Genomic DNA, 17,740 nt, shown 5'->3' with positions numbered 1-17,740 from the left:
AAAAGGTGTGCCCTGGGAAAATAGATTCCAATCAACACAAATTAATTTCTCAGGAAAAGATTGTTAATGTTTCCCTCCTCCTTTATTTCAGCATTGGCATTTTGATTATGGGATTCAATTCATGCCACAGAATGAGGGCATGGCTTGATCCTGTCCAGTGCAAGTCTTGTTTGGGATGAAAAATAAAATAAGGTGTCCATACCTTAATGGATGAGAAATGAATAAGTTCTTCTGGTGCAGGTACCATGTCTTATTCATCTTTATGCCTCCTGAAATGACAAGCCCAGTCACCTGTGCATGGTAGATGATTGATAAAAGTTTACTGAACTGAATTACTGAAGACAAATGAATCTTGGGATCTGATGTGTGCTCTTAATCTTTTGAGGCTATTGTCAAGGACAAGCATGAGTCTTTTCTGGGAATGTGTATTCCTTCTTATTTTTAACTGTGTACCTGAAGGTTTATACATGGTTACTTAATCAGCATGGCATAAAATCCAAGGAAATAGCTCATTTACATTCTGCTTTATTTAAATTAGACCTGGGGAGCTCTTACTCAGCTTGCTTCGTTATTAATAAATAATGAATCTATTCAGGAAGGAGACGTCAGTACTGGGGTGAGGGAGGGCTAGCTGCAACCAGGTAGACTGCTAACATTTTAGTGAGGACTGAGTACTACAAACACTGTGTATGAGCAATTTGTGGAGTAAGTTTTAAATATAGCCTTGTCTTGGAGTCAAGGAATGACCAGATCAGCGATTGGTTGTTTCTATGTCTCATACCCAGAGTCTAGTTTTCCCCTTGTTAAAGTTATGACCAGTAAACAACTGTACTTTCTGCAAAACTGGGAAAGCACTTGCAATGGTCAGGCTTGAGTGTTGTATGTAGCAAAGCAAAGTTGGTGGGTGCAGAATGAAAGATAGTGATCACTTCTCCACTCAGGATTTATTTTCATTGTTTTTAGCTGAGAAAATAAATGTGGAGATTTTTCAGACAAACAGGGTTTCTTGAAAATGCAGGTAATTGCTCCCATTGGTGTGCTCTGAAAGCACGGCGATACTTGCTGGGATAGATCACGAGCTGACATTACATTTCCAGGCTGGAGAGCTGGCCTTTATCAGAGCCTCAGAGGAAAAGGAGGCTGAGATTGAATGAGGCTGTGAAAGAGCTGACTGCTGAGACCATCACTTTTGCATATAAATTTTAGATCCTTTAATAACGAGAAATGGTCTGGGTGCATTAAAATTCCACATTAGGCATTGGCTGGCTGTAGACATCCAGGCAAGTGTAGGGGAGAAAAAGATAATTTTCTTTCTACCCATTCTGAGTTCTTAGCCAGGACACACTGTAACAAAAGATGGCTTAACAAGAGAAAAACACATAGAAGTTTATTAACATGTCTGCTTCATATATACATGAGAGTTACCCAGGGAAAAATGAGTAAATTCCAAAGAGATGGCTTTGAATTCAGACATAAATACCATCTTTAACTGAAACAAAGAAGGGTGTGGGAAAGGCAGGTTATGGGGAAGTAATCAGGAAAAGCGTGGCAAACCAGGGTGAGGTTTATTATGCGGATTCGTCAGTGCTGTCTCCATTGTTACATCTCTAGTGAGTTAGACTGGTACAGAGAGGAGACACTTTTACAAATGGAGATTTCCTTCATAGATGTAAATTTTCTTTATGTAATTTCTGCTCTGTTTTCAGAGTTTCTCCTATGTCTGCATTTTCTCAAAATAATCAGCTCTAAATAATTCTTATGCCAAAGAGGCATATTATGGGGTGGCATATTCTGTTCTCCTACATGCTCCTTGCATCCCTTAAAGGGTTTTTTTGTGGGGGGTGTTAAATTGTCCTACTATTTAAAAGCATCTACCCTTAGTTATATAGTTCTCATGTGTAAATCTTAAGAGTGCAATTTAGGGCAGGCATGGTGGTTTATGTCTGTAGTCCCAGCACTTTGGGAGGCTGAGGTGGGAGGATTGCTTGAGTCTGGGAGTTCGAGACCAGCCTGAGCAACACAGCAAGACCTCCATCTATACCATACACACACACAAAATAAAATTGTTAATGCAAATTAATAATCTGATGGAAATCTTCCCACTTCTTTTTGGAATGCCAGAACAGTGAGTCACTAGAAAGTCTTCCAGGGAGGGGAAGTGGCTGCATCCGTGAGCTCGTCACTCATTGGCATACCAGTTATCTCTGCCCTGCAGAGAGCCAAGGCGTCCTTCAGACAGGAAATAGGATCTTAGTGGGTGGCCGCCAAGAGTGCACAGACTTTGAAGCAGGAAAAGACAGTCTCTAGAGCAACGTGGAAAGGATCCAGGTAAGGGAGCTTCCGTCGTCAGGGCCACAGTGGCACCAAGGGGATGCAGCAGAGGGGCTGACTTAGAAGACTAGTTTCTTTCCAATGCCACCCCATCCCACCACCCACGTCCTAAATGGTTTTGTGGAAGTGAATTGCTTAATTTCCCATCTTTTAGCCTTTAAAACATATTTTTCTCCCTCAAGTATTTGTTTTCAGGCAAAAGCAAGCCTCCAAAAGCCCCTTGGTTCTTCTCTGTCTCACCCCTTCTGCCTTGTACACCAGACTGCCAGCAAGCAAGCGGGGAAGTGGAGAACAGCTGGGATCCTCCAGTGAAAAGGTGGCTTAGTGCGAGAGATGTCAAGAGGCTGGGATTGGCGCCCATCGGGAGGCGCAGAGCTCTCTCACTCACGCTTCCTGGGAAATGAAGGAGAAATAATAGGCAGCCCACATTTGCAGCCAGCCAGCCTGGGTGGTATTCCGTGAGGTGAAGCACTCACTCATAAATCCCTTCTGGGGCCAGAGCTGGTTTGACAAGCTGCGGGATTTGGGTGGTCTGCCTGCTCTTTGGGAGCGGCCTTGGGAAGCTGAAGAGATTGAATCAGGACCTCAGGCCCTTTACAGACTCCCTTCTACACTTGGTTGCTGATTAAGAACATTATGTGGCATTTAAAATGGCACAATTATCTTCCTTTGGTGGTTCCTAGCTAAAAGTAGACTCCTATCAGCCCGTGACTGACGACAAGAAGGCTCTTCGTCCCTGTTTTTGAAATAAACATGGGTATAATCTGAATGTGTCAACTACTTATTTCCTAAGGGAGTCTAATGGATAATTTTTAAAATCTAACTTGGACGTATTCATAATAAGCATCATCCATTTTGCTAAGTTCTTTCCTAAGGCAAATAAATACAGTATTGCAATTGCTTTCTTTGTTCTTGTCAGAATGTTTCAGGTTTAGATTTCTCACCCCAGGGGAAGAAGAATGTGTGTACAAGTACATTTGGCAAAATTGGTTTGCAAATGTAGAGGAATATGCTTTTGAATAGAGTTTCCCTCCCATATTTTCTTATGCTATGGGTTGGAAAGGCTATATTTCCGTATTTGCCAAATGTAAACACAAACAGGCAAACAAACAAACACAATGTTTTTTAAAAAAGTTAAAACAACAGGAAGGCCAGAAGCAATCTGATTTCAGTAATATTTTCAATAAATTAATGGCCTGTATATGTGGCAACAGACACTTGGAAAAGATCAGGCCAACAGATGGGCACAAATAAAGCCACAGGGAAACTGGGAAGGATGATAAATATTATCTGCAGGACATTTTTATCCCCCTTGTTAATTAACTATCCTGCTTTTCTTACAACAGCTATGCTTATTTTCCTTTTTACTACAAAATTGTTTTATTTCATACTGCTTTCTTTCAAGCTTTCTCATATTTCCCTCCTGTGAGTTTTTTTTTTTTTCTTTTTTTTTCTCTATCCCAAATCTGCTTCAATTTTCCATCCTGTGTTCTCTCTCGCATCTCCTTCAAGGAGGTTTTTGCAGGGAGAAAGCAAGGACATTTCCTTTGCCTCTTGTCAGCTTCTTAACAATTTTCTTGCTATTAATGTCTAATAACTTTCCAGCCCCAGGGAATACACATACCTTCTTTTTCTATAAATTCTCGTGTGCTGTTCTCACTGCCCATCGTTGAAAATGCAACATGGCATTGTTGATCTTACTCTCACTCTCTTTTTTTACCTCTGGAAGAATTCCACAGATGAATTGGTTCTGCCCTGTATCTTTGAATGGTTTTTATTTTCTAATATCCAGTGTGGCGGCCTGGCAGAGACATTTAGTTGAAAGAACACGGGGCTCTGGAAACAGCCAGTCCTTGGTTCATATTCTAGTGTTGTCACTTATTAACCGAGTAATATTGGCTAAGTTCTTTGGTCCCTTTGAGCTGGTGTCTTCATTCCAATACCTATTCCAACCATCTGAGTTTGCTAATGGGTCTCAGGGAGATGTAAACCATATATCACTTGGCACCTCATTTCCTTTCTCTGATAGCAGAAAGTGGGAAGGTCATGACCAGTCCAGGGGCCTCTGAGTCAATCACGATTTTTCCTTCTGCAGAGTGTAATACCTTCCTTTCTTCATGTCACAGAAAAAAAACACAGTTGGTGAGTCAAAGAAGACCTTTCTGTTTTTTGAATAGCTTTGACTAGGTACAATTCTTGTAAAGGATTCTTCTTTGGCCAGAGAAGCCCAGATTCGAGGTCCCATGGTCCAGGAGGCATCTGGTATACCTCTCTTGGTATGCATACTCTCCCATTTTATTGACATCTCTCATCAGAGTGGTAGAGAATAGGAGATGATGCTGGAATTCTCCTTTCTGAGTATCAGTCTAGCATTGGCGGAGGGTCAAAAACTATAATAAAACTCTCTAAGGATTTGTCTAATTTGAATAACTCAGATCTGAGCCAACTATCATCTCCTTGGAGAAGGCTTCCCTGACCATATGATCAAAAATACTTCCCCCAGTCACCCTCCAGTCACCAGTCATCAATGTGCTTTATCCTCATCCCAGCACTCACCACTATCTGCAATGACTTGCTCATTTATATGTGTACTTGTTTATGTTTCTTGTTTGTTCTCTCCACCGAAACAAACTCTATGACAGCTAGATATCTACTCTTATTTTCTTTTCTAAGCCTCATTGCTTAGAAGAGTGTATGACAAAAGTAGGCCCCCAATAAATACTTGTTACATAAATAATTAGACTCTAGATCTCACTAATGTTGGAAATGACCCCAGCATCTATAAAGGAATGAATATAGCAAAAGATACAGTTCTAGCTGGGCTCAGCTAATCTCACCTGGTTCATCTACCGGGCTGGGCGTGTATGACAGGACAGAGTTTCTTTTATACATTTGAACTGTATCCTAGTTGAACACACTGATATATCCATAATGAAGTGACTATTCAAGAAGGACCAGGCAGTGATTGCAGTTTTATTTATTTCATGGAGCAGTAATCACCACAGTTGATCATGCCTCCTCCTTTTTGAAAACACTTTCTTACCTGTGTTCTCTCTTGAGTTTATCAGCACCGGCACCCCACTTCAGTGTCCACCATTGGTTCCTGTCATCTCCCCAACCTTGACTCTCTTCTCATCTCTGTCATCACTCATTCTCTAGGTGACTGTTTTAGTCACATGGCCTTGTTAGGGGTCAGAAGCGCATACCCCCAAATGTGGTGCTTTTACATGCTAAACTGAAGAAGCCTCGTGGTCTCTCTGATATCTCCCCGCTCCTGACATCTCTCCCCAAATCTTTATCTGCCTGAGATCTAGACCCTCCAAAAGGAACAATTGTTTTTTCTTCCCCTCTCTGTAATACCAAGAGTGTAATCACACCTGAACAGAACCTTTTCCAAGAAAATGTACAAATTCATCTCTGTTCCCTGAGCCACTCATCCTCCCTAGTAATCTCCTCAACAGAATCGCTCTTCCCTCCCCTCCTGTAACCTGCTCCACCAGGATGGTGTGTAAGTTTCTGAACGCTGTTGAGGGGTGGGCAATCCCTCAGTGGTTCTCCCCATATGTATACATTAAATAAATTCATTTGCCTTTTCTCCAATTAACCAGTCTTTTATGAGTTGATTTTTCAGTAAACCTTCAGAGGGTGAAGGAGAGGTTTCCCCTTGGCCCCTACAGCCTCAGATGCCTTTCCATTCTGACAACCATGACATTATATTTTTAGCCTAGACACATATTTCCAGGATGTGTGACATCCCCATTTGGATGTTGAGGTTGATTGCATGATGTCCACAGCCTTTGCCGTGTGACTCTGCATTCCCTCTCACTGAGAGGCAGGATCTACTCTTCCTGCCACCCCTGTGGAATCTGGGCTTAGTCTGTCACTTGCTTGACAGGATGAAGCCAAATTCAATGTATTATAGGGAAAGGAAATATCTTTTCCTCACCTATCACTATGTTCATGACTGAGGCCCCTATAACAAAAGACAGATTAAAAAGACAAAAGCAAAAACGTGTGTTTAGTATAAGTTTTGTGTGACTTGGGAGTCTTCTGAAGAAACAGTTAAACGTGTGTATTTTTATGCTTAGGTGTAGGAAGAGAGGATAATCATGGAGAAATATGACTGGAGGACGAAAGGTGTGATCTGCTAGTACTAAACTGGGAGGAGCTTAGCGAGGCTTGTACATTCTGATTTTTCTCTGTGTCCCTGTGTCTTCAGAGATAAGGATGTTTCCTTTTCTCTGGGTATATGAAGGGTATCTCTTGAATGAGGGTCTTATGATCTGCTTCAGAATAGAAGGGCAGGAGAAGGTCAGAGAGTGACCTTCCTAGGTTTTATGACCTGCTTCAGGGGAGAAGAGTGAGGGAGGAATGAGAGTGATCTTCCTGCTTCTGCTGTTTTCTCAAATGCCAAGGTGCCATATTTTGGGGTAGGATATTCTGAACCCCATCAGTGTGCATATACTAAGCCTAGTCCTCAAGAATACTTGTGTATTTCCACTTATTGTCTCTTGTACTTCTGCTACTACCATGAGAAGCACAAGATTAGGCTAACCCTCTGGCCCTGAGAGGAGAATGAGAAGGCAGGGCACGGTGGCACATGCCTGTAATCGCAGCTACTCGGGAGGCTGAGACAGGAGAATCACTTGAACCCAGGAGGCGGAGGTTGTGATGAGCTGAGATTGCGCCATTGCACTCCAGCCTGGTCAACAAGAGCGAAACTCCGTCTCAAAAAAAGAAAAAAAAATGATAGGATGAGAAATTTGCAGCAGAGCTTCCTAAGGAACTTCAGTCAAGCCCTGTTAGAGTGGATCACAAATCCAGCAGAGATTGGCTGAGCCAAGAACTAAGCAGCTGACTCTCATTTAACCCCCAGACTCAATAACTATAAGAATTATAGCTTTAACCCATTGAGTTTTTTAAAAATTAATTTTAGGCCGGGCGCGGTGGCTCAAGCCTGTATCCAAGCACTGGGTTGGGGGGATAGCCGCAGAGCGGATCGACGAGTCAAGAGGGATCGGCGAGCCATCCTGGTAATACGGTGAAACCCTCGTCTCTACGTTAAAATACAAAAAAACTAGCCGGGCGACGGAGCTGGGCGCCTGTATTCCCAGGTACCGCGAGCTGAGGCAAGCCCGCAGAATGGCGTAAAGCCCGGCGGGCAGTCGTGAAGCTGGCAGTGAGCTGGGAGACCGCCACTGCATCCGAGCCCCTGGGCAGTGGCCAGAGCAAGATCTTCTGTCTCAAAAAAAAAAAGAAAAAAAAAAAAAGTTAATTTTAGATTTAATTCGCATAGTATAAATTGCATACATTTAAAAGATTCAGTGAGTTTTGACAGTGTATACATTGGTGATCTCAAATACTTGGCATTGTCAGTCTTTTAAATTTTAACCATTCTCATAGAGTAGGTAGGGGTATCTCATTGTAGTTTTTTTTGCTTTGTTTGTTTGTTTGTTTGAGACAGGGTCTTACTCTGTCACCCAGGCTGGAGTGCAGTGGTGAGATTTCGGTTCACTGCAACCTTTGCCTCCTGGGTTCAAGCCATCCTCCCACCTCAGCCTCCCAAGTAACTGGGACTACAGGTGCTTGCCACCATGCCCAGCTAATTTTTTTGATAGAGATGGGGTTTCGCCATGTTGTCCAGGCTGGTCTCAAACTCCTGGGCTCAAGCAATCCACCCACTTAAATCTTTAGCCTAGACACCCCAATGTGCTGCACGTAGCCCTCATTGTAGTTTTAATTCATTTCCCTGAGGACTAATAATGTTGAACACCTTTTCATGTGCCTATTGGCCATTTGTCTATCCTCTTTTTGTGACTGTTGAAATCTTTTGCTCCTTTTAAAATTATCTTCATATTCTTGAATTATTAGAGCTCTTTATAGATTCTAGATACAGGTTATTTGTTAGATATATGTGTTGTGAATTTTTTCTTCTATTTTGTGGCTTACCATTTTGAATTCTGAATTCTCAACAACACTTATTGTTTTTTCTTTTATGCATTGTGCTTTTTGTGTCTTATATGCTAGTGAGTTTTGAGGTGGTTTGTGACTCAGCATTAACTAGCTGAGACAGAAATCTAATAGATATTTCAAAACCAATGTTTCCAAAACTGACCCTTCCACCCCGTAACCTGCTTGTCCAACAGGTGTCCTCATCTCCAAAAGTGTAATCCATTCTTTCGGTTATCAGGCAAAAAACTTTATTCTCTTCTTCCTGCCCCACTCTACGTGTAATCATCAGCAAATCCTATTGGAATTCCCTGCAAAGTATACCCATAGCTCCATAACTTGACCATCTGTCAGCATCTCAACCACTATCACCCTGGTCCAAGCTGCCATGGTCTCTGCCTTGAGTTTTTGTAATCATCTCTAAACTGACATCCCTTTTTTTGATTGTTGCATCACGATCTATTTTCAATATGGAAACTAGAATGATGCTTCTAAGATTTTAAGTCTAATTATGACTCTCATCTGCTCAAAATCTTCCAGGGTTTTCTTTATTCAGGTTAAAACTCAAAATCCTTGTAATAACTCACAACACCCTGCACAGTCTTTCCCCACCTCTACTCTCTCTGATATCACTTATGACCACTCTCTTTAGCTCTCACACACTGCTCATGCCCTCCTGGACTTCTTGCTGCTCCTTCAATATTCTAAGCAAATATCTTCTCAAGGCCTTTGCGTCTGATGCTCCTGTATCTGTAATAGTTTCCTCCCACATAGTTGTGTCCACAAATTCCTTTATTTTCCTCAGGTCTCTACCTACCACTTTGACATCTGACATTACATGCTTTATTCTTATTTTTTCCTACCACTTGATTTTTATACATTTGTTTGATATTTGTTTCTCTTCACCTCTTTTCCCTGTACCCTGCCAAATCTTTAGAATGTAAGTCTCACCAGGGCAGGGATGTTATTTTGTTACCGGTGGATCCTCTGGGCTTGAAAATTGTAAGCTTTTTGAGAGTACAGTGTTAACCTGTATATAATAAATGACTTAAAGTTTAAAATCAAATTTATAATTTTTGATAAATATGAAAAGTCTGAATACTCTCTACAAGTGGAGAATATGTTTACAATGTTGATGTCCTCAGCTGGGCACAGTGGCTTACATCTGTAATCCCAGCACTTTGGCTGTGGCAGAGGATCCCTTGAGGCCAGGAGTTCAAGACCAGCCTGAGCAACATAGTGAGACCCCCCCCATCCCTATGTAAAAATATTATAAATAAATAAAACATTGATGTTCTTAAATAGTCGACTTACCCTCTAACACTTATCCTATATTTCTGCTATTGTTCACACCTAAACTTCCCCAAAGTTGCCTATATGCGTAGTTTCCACTCCAATTAATTAATTGAAAGACTCCTCTTGCCATAAGGGTCAAGGAATTTTCCAAGGTTGAGGACAAGGGTCGAGATTACAGTAGGCTGGTACAGTGAGTTGGAATCACTTCTTTTGAAAGTTTACTCATAACAGAGTGGACTGGAGAAAAGAAAGGAAGATGAATAGCTTTGACAGATTTCTTCTGGATTTTCTGAATTTCTCATGTTTGCTCTAGATAGTTTTTATTTTGTGCTTGGGTGAATCTGCTGTTTCCTTCCTCATATGTGTATTTTAGTTCAGAGTTTGTTTTCTTTTTTTAAGTGCTCTTATCCTAACAGATGTTTTAATATATCATGTCTTAGTTTTGTTTCCAAGAGGTGATGTGCTACAGTTTATCACTGAGGTCCTGAGATAGTCCATACTCTAAGCTTTGTGTCTACTGTGGGGGCAAAGGGAAAACTTCCCCCTTGTTCTCTGAAGAGTCATTGAAAATCAACTGACAAAAGGCAGATTGATAGGGAAAAAAATCCATACACACTTATTAATGTGGGAGGCATGGGGAGGAAATCACCTCCCTAGTAGGGTACAGAAGCTTATATACCTTTTTCCTTAGGGGAGGGAAGAGATGAGAGATGAAGACAATTCTTTTGAGGACCAGTACCTCATTGTTCAGGAGAATGACTGGACCAGGGACACAGAAATTAACTTGTAAATGATTCTTTTTGGAATTCGAATGAACTTGAGAAGCAGGCATTATCTTGTGAAAAAGTCTATTCAGATGTGCTTGCATTTTCAGTCTTCTTTTTTAACGAGATTTCAGGGAGGGGATATATCTTAGTCTGTTTGTGTTGCTATAAAGAAATACTTGAGGCTGGGTAATTTATAAAGAAAACAGGTGTATTTGGCTCATGGTTTTGCAGGCTGTAGAAAAATCATGGTGCCAGCGTCTGCTCCTGGTAAGGGCCTCAGGAAGCTTCCTCTCATGGCAGAACGGAAGGGGAGCCAGCATCACATAGTGGGAAGAAGGAAGCAAGAGAGAGAGACAGGGGGTGTCAGGGAGTTCTCATGGGAGCTAAGAGTAAGAACTCACTTACTGTGAGGATGGCACCAAGCCCTTCGTGAAGAATCCACCCCGAGATCCAAACACTTCCCACTAGGTCCCACCTGCAACACTGGTGATCAAGTTTCAACATGAGATGTGGAGGGGACAGACATCCAAACCATATCAGGATAGAAGGCAGTTGTGCCTTTGTTAAGAAGCTTTCATGGTCAGATAAGGAAATTCCAGACAGAGTTGCTCCCTGTACTTGGCAGAGAAAGGAACAAGACTAGGTTAGAAGGGCCTTGGTTCTGAGGCCTTTCAATTTTTAAAAGCACTCAGCATACTCAAGAGCCATACTTTCATTTTTTGCACCCCAACACTACGTAGCTCCCCAATGGGAAACTGAGGGGACACACATTGATTTCCAGGAGTGTTAGCTAATGAAGACAGAAAGAGGCGCTATGTCTGCCAGATTGGAGGATGAAGGAATAGAAAACTTAAATTGACTTAATAATGAACCAATGATCTCACACTAAGAGGAGTCTAGAGGTAGGGTGGGCCTCAGGATCCACATCTCTGTGACGCGTTTGCCTCTGCTCCCTTCTGAGTGTTGGTCTCATTCTCAGGTTGGCATCAAGATGGCTTGTAATTCTAGGCATCATATTTGGACATAACTGCATCCAGAGGAAAAAGGACCATTCCCTTCCAAACTTCCACTGTCTCTTTCTAAGAAGTGAAGAAACATTTCCCACATGCCTTTCCCACCCCTGTCCCCAAGCAGATTTCACATTTTATATCAACAGACAGAAGTGCACCATATGCCTACCCAGTCTTAAACTGGTGAGGGGCCTGGGACCCCCATGATCGCCTTAGACTTCTCAGGGTCTCACCCTGGAGGTCACATTGGGGTCATCTTCCTTTAAGCCATGCAGAGGGGTACATAACTGAACAAAAGTAAGGTTTTGTTCAGTAGGAAGAAGACAGAGTTTAGAGTAAAAGCAGATACAACTAACTGTACCTGCTACAGATGCCCATCCGGATCCTACCACATTTTTTACATAAATGGAAAGTAAAAGTGAAAGTGGATCCATGTGGACGTCAGTTGATGGTTGGCTTTAATCCATCAGAGGAGGACACACTAGGTTAGAAGTAAAAATAATCTGTTTCTGCAAGTTTGGAATATGTAAACTCAAAAACATCCATGTAAAAGTATCAATAAAATCTTATTTTGCATAAAGATTAAAATGATGTTAATCTGGGCCAGGTGCGGTGGCTCACACCTGTAATCCCAGCACTTTGGGAGGCCGAGGTGAGCTGATCACTTGAGGTCAGGAGTTCAAGACTAGCCTGGCCAATATGGTGAAACCCTGTCTCTACTAAAAATACAAAAAATTAGCTGGGTGTGTTAGCACGTGCCTGTAGTCTCAGCTACTTGGGAGGCTGAGGCATGAGAATCACTTGAACCAAAGAGGTGGAGATTGCAGTGAGCAGAGATCATGCCACTGTACTCTAGCCTGTGCAATAGAACCAGACTCTGTCTCAAAAAAAAAAAAAAAAAAAAAAAGAGATGTTAATCCACTAAGTTAAAACAAATTATCAAGAGTCATGTAATTTTTTTAAAGCTGATAGAGTGAATATTGTAGTCTTTGCTTATACTTTTGCAACATGATCATTTTAGCTGGTAAACAGATAAACCAACCCGGTTTTGCAAGATTCAATAAACCATGCTGTTGTTTGCATTTTGGGACTTCTGCGAGTGATTTTAGTTACTATTATACTATTGTTTTAGCATTCACAGTTATTATTATGCAAAGTATTTTTACAACTCATAACAATGTCATTCAAATGTTCACAAAATAGGGATGCAAGCGTTTACATTGAAAAATGTTCCCCCGGCCTGGCGCGGTGGCTCAAGCCTGTAATCCCAGCACTTTGGGAGGCCGAGACGGGCGGATCACGAGGTCAGGAGATCGACACCATCCTGGCTAACACGGTGAAACCCCGTCTCTACTAAAAAAAATACAAAAAACTAGCCGGGCGAGGTGGCGGGTGCCTGTAGTCCCAGCTACTCAGGAGGCTGAGGCAGGAGAATGGTGTAAACCCGGGAGGCGGAGCTTGCAGTGAGCTGAGATCTGGCCACTGCACCCCAGCCTGGGCGACAGAGCGAGACTCCGTCTCAAACAAAAAAAAATAAAGAAAAAAAATAAAGAAAAATGTTCCCCCAAATCAACAGCATTTGAAGGGAAGTTACATGTGATAAGACGCCAGGAAGGAGGGAAAAGGACTACTCTGAACCATGGTGCAGTTAATATGGGAGACAATACTCCATGAAATATTAGATGTAATGCTGGGAACAGGAAAAACAGCTTTAAAGCAAAAAATATGTTATAACTTGTAAATGTGCTCTGAGAATACATCTGTCTTATTTTATATTTATTCCCTTGAGAAAATCATTCTTGAATTATGCAAGTTCAAATTATACAAGGTCTGGCAAGACACATCTTTCGTATGAAATAAGACCTCCCCACATTTTTATGACCAGAAATAATCCAACTTAAAAAAAAAAGTCAGTGCTGCTTCGCACTTAAATAAACAAGTTCCAGGTTGTCTTTTTAATAGGAAAACTGCATTTTTAGATTATATAATCCATCAGTCTGAATTGCTTAGAAAGTGCTTAGCAAAGTCCTATGTGCATATAAGTGTAAAGGAAATGTTTTTTAGTGATAAGAATCAGATAGTTAATATTTTGAAAGCATTTTGTTCACACAGGTGGAGAGCTAAATTAATTTCCTTGAACTGTGTAGGAGAATGCACAGGTATCAATTTAATTCAGCTTCTTATTAGTGCAAAACCCACAGGAATGTTACCATGTAACAGTCAGCTGTCCACATGATTTATGCTATTTATTATTTTAAAAGGAGTATTTTGCATTTCTTTTTATTTCCATGTGATAACCTCGGCAGAGTGAAATCCCATTTCTAGTTTCCACGCTGTCATAAAAACAGGTTTGGCTTTTCAAGTTCAGTCGTGTGATTTGTGTGTGTAGTTTCAATTTGTGATGTGTCAGCCAGTGAACAGCTGATTTAATAACAGTTAAGAACCTCTACTACGTAGGAATGACTGAAGTGATGTTTCTCTAGATCAATAGTATTGCCTGGTTTTACTGAGGAAATAAATCATTTTGCCACATGGTTGCCAAAATGTGAGAGGTTTTTGGATCGATGACACAAACCTATGTTATCTTTGGAGAGACTATGAGACCTTAGTTCATCAATCAAATCAACTTTAATTAAATCTAATTTAATGGACTACTGCCTAGTAAAAAGAACACTTAAAGTCATAGTTGAAGCGCACAGGGCTTTTCTTTTCCTACAAGTAGCGAATACACTAAAAAGAAGGCAGCAGCTCAGTGGAGCTGCCAGCAAGCCCTCCCTGCTGACGGATTTCTGAGAGTGGCTTCCCTTCTGATATTCTTGCTCAGAATCAGAAGGTAAGACCTGAGTCTTACCTTTTAATGTAAGAAAAAGATGCTGCAGGCTATGTAGGCAGGAACCAATGGATCTCTAATTAGATTTTGGTGTTGAAAACAGGGGTCATCAAGAAACCACCTCCCTTTCCGTCTATTCTTTCACACTTTTTTTTGTGTGGTAAATATTTATTTTTGTCATTTTAGTCATTTTGAAGCATGCAATTTAGTGGCATTAATTATATTCACAGAGTTGTGCAACTATCACCACCATCTAGTTCCAAAACATTTTTATCACCCCCAACAGAAACTATATTATTTAAGCAATAACCCCTCATTTTCTTCTTCCTCGGCCCCTGATAACAACTTCTCCTCCTCCTTCTCCTCCTCCTCCTCCCCCTCCTCCCCCTCCTCCTTTCTCCTCTTCTTCTTCTTCTTTTTTTTTTTTAATTTTTTTTAGACAGGGTGTCACTCTGTTGCCCATGCTGGAGTGCAGTGACACACAGCTCATTGCAGCTTTGACTTCCTGGGCTCAGGTGATCTTCCCACCTCAGGCTCCTGGGTAGCTGGGACTACAGGCACTCACCACCATGCCCAGCTAATTGTTTGCATTTTTTTTTGGGTAGAGACAGAGTCTTGCCATGTTGCGCAGGCTGGTGTCAAACTCCTGGGCTCAAGCAATCCACCTGCCTTGGCCTCTCAAAGAGCTGGGATTATAGGAGTCAGCCACTGTGCCTGACCACCCCTGGTAATTTTTTTTTTTTTTTTTTTTTTTTTTTTTTTTTTTGGCGAGAGAGTCTTGCTGTGTCACCCAGGCTGGAGTGCAGTGGCATGATCTCGGCTGACTGCAACCTCCGCTTCCTGGGTTCAAGCAATTCTCCTGCCTCAGCCTCCTGAGTAGCTGGGATTACAAGCACCCACCTCCACGTCTGGCTAACTTTTGTAGAGACAGGGTTTCGCCACACTGGCCGGGCTGGTCTTGAACTCCTGACCTCAAGTGATCCACCCACTTCAGCCTCCCAAGGTGCTGGGATTGCAGGCATGAGATGCCGCACCCAGCCCACCCCTGGTAACTTCTAATCTATTTTCTGTCTCTATGAGTTTCCTTACTATAGATACCTCATATAAGGGGAATCATTCAATATTGGCTCTTTTGTAACTGATTTGTTTCACAGGGTTTCACCTAGGGTTTCACATAGGTATTTTCACATAGGTATTTTCACATAGGTATTTTCACATAGGTATTTTCAGGGTTCGTCCATGTTGTAGCATGTCTCAGAACTTCCTTCCTTTTAAAGTTTGTTCCTGGGAAACCTGCCCGTGGCAGCAGTATGACAGTCATATGACACAGTGGTATGAGAGTAGGAGTGGGGCTGATGTGGTCTGCAGGGCATGGGGAAGATGTCCTTGAGGTGGTGATGTTTGAACAAAGCTCTGAAGATTCATTGGCTCAGGGTTCCACAGGCCGTACAGGAAGCATAGTGGCTTCTGCTTCCGAGGAGGCCTCAGGAAGCTTCCAATCACGATGGAAGGCAACAGGGAGCGAGGCACTTCACATGGCTGGAGCAGGAGGAAGAGAGAAAGAGAAGATGATGTAGGTAAAGAGGAGAATGGATGGTGTTCCAGGTTGAAGGAAGAGCAAGAGGAAAACCCCAAGGCAAAAAGAAGTCTGGGGAAAAAGAAGTCCTGGACCCTTAAAGACCGGCTGCTGGCCGGGCTTGGTGGCTCACACCTGCAATCCCAGCACTTTGGGAGGCCAAGGTGGGAGGATCACTTGAGATCAGGAGTTCAAGACCAGCCTGGCTAACATGGTGAAGCCCTGTCTCTACTAAAAATATAAAAATTAACTGGGCATGGTGGTGAATGCCTATAATCCCAGTTACTTGGGAGGCTGAGGCAGGAGAATTGCTTGAACCTGGGAGGTAGAGGTTGCCATGAGCTGAGATCATGCCACTGCACTCCAGCCTGGGTGACAGAGCAAGACTCCATCTCAAAATAAATAAATAAATAAATAAATATAAAAATAAAGACCAGGTTGCAGAACACAGTGCCAGGAGTGGGTAGCCTGGGGAAAGTGCTAGATCATGCAGAGCTCTACTATGGCCACATTAAAAATAGCGGATTGGAGGGTGTGTGTGTGTGTGCACGCACATGTGTGTGACAGGGAGCATCGTGTGTGTTTTGAAAAGTCATTCTGGCTGATGATTTATGGGTTAGAAGGGAAAAGGAGCTGGGATGTCAGAAAAAAAACTGACAGTCTGTAATCTCTGGTCCAGCATCTCTGGTCAAGAGATGCTGTCTTGGACTTGTGTCATTGCTGTTGATGTGTGGAAAGTGGATGGATTCAGTGAGACTGCAGAGATAAAATTACTTAAGATGGTCAATTTTGTGTTACACATATTTTACCACAACTTTTAAAAGTCACCAGGCCATGGTGATTGGATATGGGCAGAAGGGACAAGGAGTGGCAAGGATTTTAGGCTCGAGCAAATGGACAAATAGTCCCTTGGAGGAACACTAAGTTTGTGTGGGTCCACGAGTTTAGTTCTGGACAGTTTGAGGTGCAGATGCTATTTATGGAAGTGGATATATTGATCTTGGGCCTGAAGGAGATGTATGACCAACAGGCCCATGCTGAATCCTAGTCATCAGGCTGGAGTTCAGACGCAGGACTTAAATCTTGGGAGGAAGTGGCAAGACAAATGTAGAGTTTCAGGCATAAACAATCTTGTTAGGCAGAGAAGGCTCCTATCAACATAACTGAGTTTGGGAATAATAAATCTGCTATCAGAATTGGCAAATGAAATCAAGGACAGAAACCGTGTTTCCCAATTACTGTCTTGGGTCCTAAAAGATCCCATCTTGTTTTTTTTCCTGCTGCACAAGAATCGAAAACATTCCTGGAAATGGAGAGTCCTGACATGATGGCCCCATGATGAAAATAACCCAGATCCCTGAGTCACCATGTGGACACGAGACACCAAGGAGAAAACATGTGAACCTTAATAAGTTTGGGGTGAGAGGTAAAGAAACTTTAAGTATGTTAAGCTTCTGTCGTTTCAAGGTAATATAGTGTGGAAGGCAGAAAAATGGCCCACTCTCTCCTGGCATCTATTAAAGATGTCCAAATCCTCATTTCTGGAACAGGTGAATATGTTAAGTTACATGGCAGTAGCAGTCACATAGCAGATCGAATTAAGGTTTGTATTAGTCTGTTCTTACATGGCTATAAAGAAATACCTGAGCCTGAGTAATTTATAAAGAAAAGAGGATTAATTGGCTCACGGTTTTGCAGGCTGTACAGGAAGCATAGTGGCTTCTGTTTCTGGGGAGACCTCAGGAAGCTTCCAATCATGGTGAAAGGCAAAGGAGTGAGGTACTTCACACAACTGGAGCAGGAGGAAAAGAGAGAGAGAGAAGTAGGGGAGGTGCTACACGCTTTTAAACAACCAGATCTCGTAAGAACTTACTCCCCATCAAGAGAACAGCATCAAGGGGATGGAGCTAAACCATTTATGAAGGATCCGTCCCCATGATCCAGTCACCTCCCACCAGGCCCCACCTCTAGCTATAGGGAT

At 42.2% G+C, this 17,740-nt stretch overlaps 1 protein-coding gene across 1 annotated transcript in view; it reads left to right on the top strand.

Moving 5' to 3' along the window:
• Positions 1 to 17,122, top strand: part of RNF152 (ring finger protein 152) — a 314,575-nt gene extending 297,453 nt beyond the window's left edge. The window contains exon 3 of the transcript XR_001884513.1: positions 17,049 to 17,122. The gene's annotated coding sequence lies outside the window, so the exon portion shown is untranslated. The remainder of the gene's footprint in view (positions 1 to 17,048) is intronic.
• The last annotated feature ends 618 nt before the right edge of the window (positions 17,123 to 17,740 follow it).

This window comes from Rhinopithecus bieti, unplaced genomic scaffold (assembly GCF_001698545.2).
Source record: "Rhinopithecus bieti isolate Rb0 unplaced genomic scaffold, ASM169854v2 scaffold_2554, whole genome shotgun sequence".
In the NCBI taxonomy this organism is placed as follows: Eukaryota; Metazoa; Chordata; class Mammalia; order Primates; family Cercopithecidae; genus Rhinopithecus; species Rhinopithecus bieti.
The sequence above is the reverse complement of the archived record's forward strand: the minus strand, read 5'-3'. Positions and strand labels throughout refer to the sequence as shown.